This window comes from Clytia hemisphaerica, unplaced genomic scaffold, assembly GCF_902728285.1.
Source record: "Clytia hemisphaerica strain Z4C2 unplaced genomic scaffold, Clytia hemisphaerica genome assembly, whole genome shotgun sequence".
Classification (NCBI taxonomy): Eukaryota; Metazoa; Cnidaria; class Hydrozoa; order Leptothecata; family Clytiidae; genus Clytia; species Clytia hemisphaerica.
The window spans coordinates 28,423-39,567 of NW_027104509.1; positions in this window are offsets into that span (position 1 = coordinate 28,423).

Sequence of the window (11,145 nt, forward strand, 5' to 3'; positions counted from 1 at the left end):
ATCAAGGAGGATTTAATGCAAATGATGGATGACTATAACTCGAAGAGAGTTCTAACAGCTCAAAATGTTGACTAGCTTCTCATTGAAATAGCTCATGCTGAGCTAATTCAAAAACCGCGCTACATTGCCAACTGTCTTGGAGAAATCCTCATGAAATTTAAGAGGCTACCTCTTGATACGATTGATCATTTAAAAGCATTTTCCAAACAAGATCTCCAACCGTTCGTGGTACTATTAATTCAAATGTCACAGTTCCAGACACCGCTGAAAAAGTTAGAGTGTTTGTCTCCCTAACTAAATATTTAAGAACTTTATCTAAAAAATGTTTATCTTTTTTTCTGAGATTCGTCACTGGTGGCGATCTTCTACCAGAAGCAATTACCATTGAATTTATTGATAATCAAGATCCCAGGATACCAAGAGCCCAAACATGCAGTTCAGTATTGATGTTGTCGACAGGGTACACCTTGCAAAGTGACCTGATGCAAGACTTTACAAATATTTTTCAATTCCCAGGAACCTTTCGGTTTACAAATGGTTAAATTCACTCTATGAACTGATGAGCAACGTGAACTTTTTTGGTTGGTTTCATTTATTCTTGTTGAACAAAATAAACCCTTTTAAGGTTTAGGGTTTACATTTAGCTCTTAGAAGGTCTTTTGATTTGTTATTAATGTTTGTTTTACTTATTACTTATTGCAATCAGCACTTTTAAGTGTTTCTTACCCTGAAGAGGTGATTTTTAAGTATATTCCGAAAATTCCGGCAATGGTCGGGACCTTTCTATACACTTATCTGCATAGAAATAAGCTATGATAAAATTATTCGCTCGTTGGAGTGATGATTATCAGTTAAAAAAAATAGTAAAATTATTCAGAATGAGGAAAAAAGGAAAGATAACCCTGTATTTTGACAAAAATATGAGACTTTGAAGGTTGTTTCCATGGTCCTACCCTTAGTTCCCATATAGCGCATTAAAATTTGATCTGAAATTTTGTACACAACCTTCACAAGGATTGATCTCGCTTTGATCTTGAATTTAATGTGTTTTTTTATTAATCTCGAATATTTTTTTCATTTATTTTAAACTTAAAATATTCTGCTTATTAAGATTATTTTTCCAATGAGATATTACTTTTTAGTATAGCTTATTTCTTTGTCGAGTAGTGTATAAAACGGGCCAAATAATTCTTTCATTTTTTAAAATTGGAGCTTTTGGAACATACTGAATTTTTTTTTTAAAACCAAAAAACGAAATTAAATGTTTTTAATATTTTTTAAATGTATATATAGTTTTATGTAGAGAAGCTGATAAAAATGAAAGTATTGTATAAACTAAAACTTGTCTCAAACTATTCCGCATTGGAAACAATAAGCTGGCACATTTTATAGGATCTGAATTAGAATATGATTTTGTATTCACTGAAAAGATATGCGCCAGTGGAACATTGTCATACAAAAACTTTTCTACTGAGTATATATTTTTGATTTTCAAATCTTTTTTATAACGTTTTTATATGTCAATGTTCAAGCACAAAATCGAATTCAAATCCTATCAAAATCAAAAATCTAATTCTTTCAGGGGATAGTTAATTAAAGTTATTAGCGGAAATTGAAAATTGTCATGTTTTTAATTTTGTGTTGCAAATAAAGCTGTTATTGTAAGCATTATTTTTTCAGGAATTTTTAAATTTTTGTTTCAACTGTTATAATTTATGCTATATTTTCAATTGGTGCCTTTTGCTCAAAAAGTTTGAAATCAAAATTGCTTTGTATCTCACAGTTGAACCATTTTTCAGATCATGATCTTGACCTTTAATCACCCTAAAAAATGATTTTTCCCCAGGCATGGTGTGAAATTTGGGGAAAATCCACCAATATGAAAATCTTAACAAGAGAAGACCCCAATAACGCGTTGCTTTTTTTTGAACCCTTAGTTAAAGTACCCATATTAATTTTGTTTTTTGTTGACGAGAAAAGGTTTTGTGGCATTTGAATTCTATATTTATGTTAAAATTGTTGACACACAATTCCTCTATTTTCTCATGTTGTTTCAGTTTGTTTCTGATTTTAAATTTTAATTATATTTTGACACTATTTACTTGCTGTTGTTTTTGTTTATCTTTATATAGGTTTACCTATTCTTCAGCTGCATTTATTGAAAGTTTTATTTGGGATGTTTTACAGAGGAGGTTTTAAAAACAACTAAAAATGATTAAATTACTCTCAGGTGCCCCTCCGTTTGTTTATTTTTCGATTTTTTTTTAACCTTATCTTTTGAAAATTGTTGCCCCCCCCCTTATTAGTATGCTTTAACCTTTTAATTTAAAAAATTAAAATAGACCTTTGGCCTCTAAATAGACCTTTGGCTTCTAATTGTGTAAATTACTATAGTTAGACTGTTTTTAAATCTAGCATGCAAAGTTTTAGTTGTTTTACGTTACATTGAATTGATTTTGACTCTCCCATGTCAGATTATGTACTAACTTTTATAAGTAGATACATTCACCAAACGATATTGAAGTGATGATAAACTTGAACCAACACAAGATATATTTGAACACAATATGTTGAACCAATATAACGATCGGGTGAACACAAGATAACGAAGGAGCGTACGTCAAATATAAACTTAAGTTGAATATAAACACAATGTCACTGTAATAGATTATCAATACCACCAATTGAATTGATCCACAAATGTTATCACATACAACTAAGCCCCAGCGGCATTAGTATTATTAATTGTTCTATAAGAGAGTTATTAACAATCTCCCCTCTCTTTATCTTTTTCGCAATGTCACTTTGGAGATTCCATTTACAAATTACATATCAGCAATAAGTTCTTGATCCTGGTAATCCCCTGCACCAACAGGTTCTACCGATTCTTCATATGGATCCAATCAGGATATATCTCATTCCATTGATCCTGGTAACCCCCCGCTAAAAATCAAGTTCTACTGTTTCTTGGCGGGTTCCACTAGGATATATCACGATGATCTCAATGGAATCTTCCTCTTGTTTCATTTTTTTTTTTTTGAAAAGAAAAAAAAATATATACATCATTATTTACAGTATTTTGATCATTTTCAAAGCTGATTATTGGTCAGTACCTGAACAATTTTCAAAGTACTAGAACCTTTCTTTGTCAGACCTTCAGCTAACATGGGTCGAATTGGGATCCAGACTAGTTTTTAAATTTCACCCTTTTGTAGCATTTCTCGAACAATTGTAACATCTACTCTTAACCGTTTATCAGAAAGAGATGTAGTCGAATAAGCTGCATTATAAAGTGATTGGCTGTCAATGTAACATTCAATATTGCAGCCTTCTTTAAACAAGAGCTCGTTTAAGATACTCTGCAGCCAGTAGCCTGCCTCAGCAGCCTCAACGAGAGCATGCATTTCTGCTGTCAACGTACTTTTCACGACTCTTTTAATTTTTTCGATTGCCACGCAATGGGTGACAGTTTGCTTGTTTCCTTATTGGAAAGACATATCACATATCCTCCCTGGGAGCGTCCATCATTGATATTTGCATTTTGTTTGCAGCAAGCATATCAGCAATTGTTGCATTCTTTATTTTGGAAGCAAGCTCACAGCAGTCAAACGGTATGTGAGATCTTGTTTGAGTTGCTGCCCAATTCATCTGACCAATCAATGCTCGCAGTTTCTTTGTTTTACTGCTACCAAGGGGATGATTCTTCTGTGCCTTCCTTTCAGGACTTATTTGAATCGGCTTCAACGATTAACAGTATTTGCTCAATTGCGATCCCCTTCTGTGATTGAGTGATGTGAAGTCCCAAGTATTTCAATGAGCCACTTTCTTCAGTGCCAATCTCAAATGTGTCTTTGAAGGTCTTGGTCAACGAAGCAATCGTCACTTCCCCAGAAGAAATCGTCTACGTGAATCACAATAAGTCCACGCAGGCAGCCATCTTTATGCCAATGAAATAGATCTGCATCATGTCTGCAGCACTGAGCTCCAAGCGATATCAATACCTCTTTAACTCTAAGATACCAGGCTCTTGGAGCATCAGACAGACCATACACCCGAACATTGAGTTTTCATACAACTTTCTCATTATCAATATCAGGCGGTGGCTCAATGTATACATCTCTCTCTAGTTGTTTGCCTTGAAGGAATGCAGCTCGAACATCTATACTGTTGCATTTCTATCCTTTCGTCATCATCAGGGTTGATGCAAGCCTCAATAACTTCTTTGCTGCATGTTTGTGAATCCACTTGGAATGACGTGTCTTCCTCAAAGCCTCTAGCAACCAGCCTAGCTTTGGCCGCCTTTTTCCCATCAATGAACTTCTCTGTAAACAATGCTCTTCTGATTTCTCTTATGCTTCTGATTCAATGAATGCTTTTCTTGCAGCATGCATAGCGTTTAGATTTTCCGACACTACAAGTAGTGTCGGAAAATTTAACACAAGTACCTTTTGAACATTGTGTACAAAAAGTATTTATGTTCCTTTGAAAAAATAAAATATTTTTTCTACAAGAAAAAAATTTATAGAAAAATTTTAGTGTTTTTATTTTTTCGAATCTCAAGAAAGTTGGGTGTGTGTATTCACCACGTCCACATACCTTGTATCCGCCCCCGAGTTGACGGTAATGAAAGAGAATATCATTAAGCGCATGGAACTGATGTGTGAAGCCAAGGAGCAGGAGTCAGCGGGCAAACTTGACCTAGCGGAATTTTGTGTGGGCGCAGCAAGGTTATATCTCGGGTAAGTTATGGCATGTCTTAAAATTACCATAATTTTTAGATGGCATTAGTCGACAGAAAATGACCAAACAAATGACTGAACATGAAGGGTACTATGATGTAGTTTCTAACCTGATGTGTAACCTAATTGTTTTTTCGCTGATTTTCGAGAAAAACCGCAAAAACTGATTATTACGTAATAATCGATGACGTCATCAAAACTAAAAATTGAATTTCTCAAGAATTGTCTTCAAACTTTCACCAAAGATGTATCTTACAAAAGTCGATCATTTGAAAAAAAATCTTTTCGAAATTTTGATGACGTCAGCATAAAATAGGATTTTTCAGTTATTTCTGCTGACGTCATTGAAATTTCGAAAAAAATTTTTTTGAAATGATCGACTTTAATAAGATACATCTTTGGTGAAAGTTTGAAGACAATTGGATAAACCATTTTTGAGAAATTCACTTTTTAGTTTTGATGACGTCATCGATTATTACGTAATAATCAGTTTTTGCGGTTTTTCGCGAAAATCAGCGAAAAAACAATTAGGTTACACATCAGGTTAGAAACTACATCATAGTACCCTCCATGTTCAGTAAATTGTTTGGTCATTTTCTGTCGACTAATGCGATCTAAAAATTATGGTAATTTTCAGTTTTTGAGACATGCCATAACTTACCCGAGATTGAACGAGATTATTGAGAATGCTTGGGATTACGAGGACTTTCCAAGGGTCAATGCGATGGAAGACCGTGATAGATTGCATGTTGTATACAATGCCATGCACGTACTCCTTACTTTTGGTTGCAGCAAAACCAGAAGCATAATGTTGATAGGAGACGCAAATTGGTGAAAAAGTTTTTTGTGGCAGCCTTTAACCGATATCTTCCTTAAAGGAACTTTGTAATTCTTGTCAACCCTGCCCTCATGTGACATTGTAAGCTCCATCGAGAACAAAACAAACCAAATTTTTCCGAAATAACTTCGTAGAAAGAATTTTATTTTAAAAGTATTTAAAGAAAATATTTTGAAACTACACATACTTTATAGGAATGTATCATAACAAAAAATCAAAATTTTTAAGGATGTATCATAGTGAAACCCTTCCGCTCAAAAAGAAGAGAGTTCACTTTTAGCTGTCGTTTGAATAAAGAGTGAATTTGAATTTGTCATACAAGATTTCAGCATGGTATGATAGCGCATATCCAAGGGTCCAAACAGTGCTTTGGCAGTGCTCAGTCACTAAGAAGTTGAAGTCGGTAACAAAGTACTTTTGTTCTTCGAAAAGGAATCAATAAAATCTTGTTATCAATTGAAATGAATAGGAGTGGATATCAATTCAGTCAAAACTAATTATTATGTGTTAAACATAGATTAAAAAAGCTAGTAATGTCAATAAGTTAACAAACTTTTTCTCTTGTCTTCAAAATAAATTTCACAAAACAGTGAAAACATTCTCAGTGAGGTAAATGTATTTTTAAGACTAGAAAAAGGACGCGCATTCATGCAAATTTTCATGCACATTCAACTTTTTTGTGCATTGGCGGTTGTTAAGGCAGTTAACCTTAATTGAATGAGTCTCAAGTCCCACACAGCACTCTCACCATTTTGCAGTTTGTCATTTTCGTGTTTCCTTTTGTTTTCATCATGTTTGTTTACCTTTTTCAGTTTTGTCAGCATTTTACTCAAGAAGCGGCTAAATTTTGAGTTGACGCAGCTCTTGATTTCCCCGAATTTCCCGATTTAATCCATTTTCGGACTTTTACTTTTACTTTCGCTTTCGGACTTGGACTTTTTCTTTTTTGAACTTGAATAGGCGTACAAACATAACTACATACCATACATTATGATTTTAATATTTAGTAAAATGGGTGTTGAATCATGTACTGCTGCTGCTGCTACTGCTACTGCTAACACAAACAACATGAAACTAGTATTCCCTGCTGCTGATAGAATGTTTATAAGAAATTACAAAACCATAGCATTACCTGACAGAATGACAGAAACATGATATTTCAACGTGAGATCAACATTTATGTTTTTTTGTACATTATCATGTGACCAACCACACCTACAACAGTTTACCTATGTATGTAATGATATAAAACTTTTCACTTGTATTCAAAGTTAAACATTACTTTCAGGCCAATCCATTCAAGTTTGATGAACAGTCTATAAAGAATTCCACTCGCTTTCAATACCATGAAGCTATTATCCACTGCACTATCCAGAGCACTGCAAGTACAAAATGAAAGATATGTTAAATCCAGGGAGAAGAAAGTAACCGTCAATGTTTTTCAGGCAAGAACTATCCCTGGGGAATCATCGCTGCTCTCGTGGAGGCAACAGATAAGCCATGCGCAAGAACTTGCCAAAGAACACTTCTACATTGAATGTTCTGATGGACGATTTGGTTTGCAAGAAGTCAGACAATCCGTTAAACTTATGGAAGCAAGGGAGATCAAATAGCATTTAGGACACGAAATCGAATGGTTCAACTCGTCACCACTACATCCAAATTCGATAGCTGTGCCTATCAATAAAGCCTCGTTAAATGCTTTTAAAAGTTTCGTTCACAATCATCCCCATAATAGTGATATTCCAACCATCCATATGTCACCTGGAACTCTAGCAAGGCTCTGTAATAAAAGATATCCTTTGGGTGCTGTCTAGATTGAATAAACTTATGGGACGAACATTATTTATTTATGTCAATAGGATTAAAAACATAAAGCGATTTGTTTCAAAGTTCAAGAATGAAAACATTAATTTCCTTTCTCTTATAATAAATGTTGGACGCAACAAAGACAAAAAACTTTCTTAGGAACAGATTTTAACCAAGGGTCGCACTGGACAGTGTGTTCTTATCAAATTGATACTAATCAATGTTTTTATGGAGATTCATTGGCATGGGAAATTCCTCAGGATCTCCGAAAGTTGATATTGGATTATGCTGAGTAATTTACCCAAAATAATGTTGACTTAAACATCACTCCTTGTTACAAACCATCCTCTGGTGAAGATTTTCCAGTGATTGTTTGCCGAATTACCCGGTACAAACCTGTATAAATGTATGTAGCGTGGTTTGCATTATGATGACTAGCCTGGATATCCAAGCCCAAAATTTTAGAAAAAACTAAATTTACCTCAACATACAAAGTTCTAAATTATAGAGCTTGACCTCCCTAGGGAATGAAAGTGCAAACCCATGTTTCCAAAGTTTTCCTAGCCAACCCAGGACAGCAAAGCATAAATTGATAAAAAGCAGCCTTACAAGATCTAAAGCCATTTAAAACATTCAAAGATTACACCAGAATCCATGAGCAAGTTTGCATGCATTATCATGACCAACCATGTTTTCTTGGAAAATGAACTTGCCTCTGTTTTCATGTAACAAAAAGTTCTATCTTAACTAGAAAATGGAGGACTATCCTATTTTTGCTTCAGAATTGCTCCACGCTGTGTAGATCGGCCCTTACGGCTTTAGCGACGTGAGCGCAAGCAAGCGGATTGCATTCTCATATGGAGAATGTAAATCGCTCTAGGGAGACCAGGCTGTAAACCAGACTGTGAAATATCTTACCGCCTGGATATCCAGCTATATGATGACAGTTTAGCATCATTTCAAACAAAACTTTCTTTATGAATACCTTGTAAGCAAAAATTCACAACCTTGTCTGTTTTTGTCCAAACCAACTGTGTACAACAAGTATCTGCGTCAATGCATCATGATATGGATTGTTTAAAATGAAATCAGATTTGAAAGACACATTTTTCCCAATTTTCCATCCAAGGATTTGATATCCGATTCAGATTCCGATGAAGAGGTAGAAAGGGTTCATTCAGACACTGAGAAAAAACTATTTGAGTTCAAACAACCAAGACAACAGAAAAAAAAAAAAAAAAAAAAACCTAATTCTGAAGCCAAACCATCAAGGTTCAATTGTTCCATATGTGACAAAAGTTACACACGAAACAGTGATCTGAGACGTCACATTCGTTCGAAGCTCACATGAAGAAGAAAATCTTGAACCTCAAAAAGGTTCCTCGATTTGTTTGTCCTGTGGAGAGAGATTCAACAGAATTTCTGATCTCAGAAAACATCTCACTGAAAAGCACGAATACAAAAAAAAAACTGTCTTTTCAATCAATGACAGGTATACTTTATAAACGGGATTAGAAAACAAATTTGAGGTTTAGTTCTTGAGAGAAATGATTATTATTGTGAATAAGTTGAAAATTGTTCTTTAGTACTACCGTATTACTTTGAATAAATGCCCCTTTATTTTAAACGCGCCCTTTATAGGAAAATATTTAATAAACGCCCCCTCGAATGAACACCCCTCCCTTAAAGGGGGTGTTTATTTTATTCGAAACAAGGGTGATTTGAGTCCTAATATTTCCTGCTTTACAACCCTTTATTTCTAAATTTCAGCTCCAATAATGTTGTTATAGAATATTGTATCAAAACTTATGTACATTAACCAATAACAATACTTTGTGTTCAATTTTTAATTAGTTTTAGTTGGATAAAGAAGCACATATTAGCACTCTTCTTAACTGTCCTACCTTGATTTAATGCTTCTCTAGCTGAGCGTGCTCGATATTCTGTCAGAGAGACAGCCATATTGTAATTTTCTCTTTTCTTTTTTAGGAATATTTGGATACATTAGCAAATTAGAAACTAATGAATATCATAATGAACATCATTGAAATTACCACCAATCAAGGCATGGGGTCATAAAAAGCATTAAAGATGCTCTAGCTGCGGCAGATCCGGGCCTACGTCATGTGCCGCGCTTAAGGATGGGGTTTTTCAGCATCTCAAAATGCACTGCAAGGGTCAAATTTTAAAACAAATTCAGAATAATTCATAAAAAGAAATTTTTTTAATTCTTGTTTGTTTGAAAAGTTTCTATGATAATTACAGCTGACAAGAATATTTTTTCAGTTTTTCAGAAAATATCCCAAGCTTCTTTTTTTCGCACAGATTTACAGCTGAGAAATACAGTGCAATGTAAGGGTTGAGTAAATCAAGAGAAAATGCACTGAAAGGGTACCTTTTCAGCCATATTGAACTGCACTGTAACGGTATGATTAAGCTGCATAATAGAGAGTTGAATTTTCTGGAAAAGCTCCAAGCGTTTGCTTTCCCACTTTTCAAGAAGTTGACGTTCTATCCCAGCTCACTACGTAGTTGTTTAAGTGTTGGGTCGCTTTATTTGGGTTAGGGCAGATCCTGATTCACCTCCATGGTGCAAGTGTGGGAATTGCCTGAGATGCCCACTTTGATTGAAAATAAATCCTGCCAAAGGAAAAACTGTAACTAAATACGCACTATTTGACAAATATTGCCTCCATAAAGACAACTTTCACATGAATATCAAAGCAAGGTCAGATGTGCGGTGTGAAGAATGGAATTTTGAACCTCTAAAGGTTCGAAAAGCAGCATATAGACAGTTCACGCTTTGGAAAAAACGTTGCAAGAAGCTGTATGTCGTCCGGGTCAGGCCTCCCATTCCTTTTTCAACGCACAGTCGCCTATGGAAAATTAACCAAAGGCAATAAAGAGTTCTCCCCTCTTGCGCAGTTTCTAACGTTTGAGCTGCTTTCCCAGCTTCAAATGCAGTATTTTTGGGCTTTAAGCCAAATTGAAACCAATTTGCAAAAAAACAAATCCGAAAGTTTCTTCAAATGAATTTTTTGCTGGTTATTTTACTAATTTAAGAGTTATTTTGGTACCTCTATGGTGGCCTAGGAGTGCAGTAAGGAATACGGTATTATATAACCAAAAAAAAAAGAAAAAGAATATATAAAAATAGATTTTTACCATGTGGCCGTGGTGCAATAGTGTGGTGATAGCTGCGAGCCGAATAGCTATTACCTGAGATCAGACTGAACATGCCCACAAGAGGTGAGACCAGTAGAGCTTCTACTTTACGTTATAGGATTGTAAATTGATTAAAAACCGGTTATTATAATGATAAAGTCCTCCCTTTTACTTGGTTTTGCTTGTCTCTTACTTGCAAATATTTGAATGCTGATTTCGTAGTTGAATCAGGAACACAAAACATAATTCAATGCTATTCTTATGTTATCCAGATTGGCACAAATTATTTCTTCCTTTAGGTTGTCTTTATAGAATCGGTAGTTTATTTTGCCATTTCTAAGCTAAAAAATGTTGTTCGCTCCGTAATATCACTAGATAAATAAATCCCATTCGTGAATTTGAAACACAGGCTTCTTCTGTTCTACAAAATCAACAAAGATCAATATTGTACATATCAGTCGATAAAATCGAATCTTTCTCTATAATTCTGAAAGAAAAAGTACACTTTCATTATGAAGTCATTTTTGTAAGAAATTATCAGTATCAGTTAAAGCATATGTGTCCAAGAGGATGAAATCAAACTGTTTATAGTGA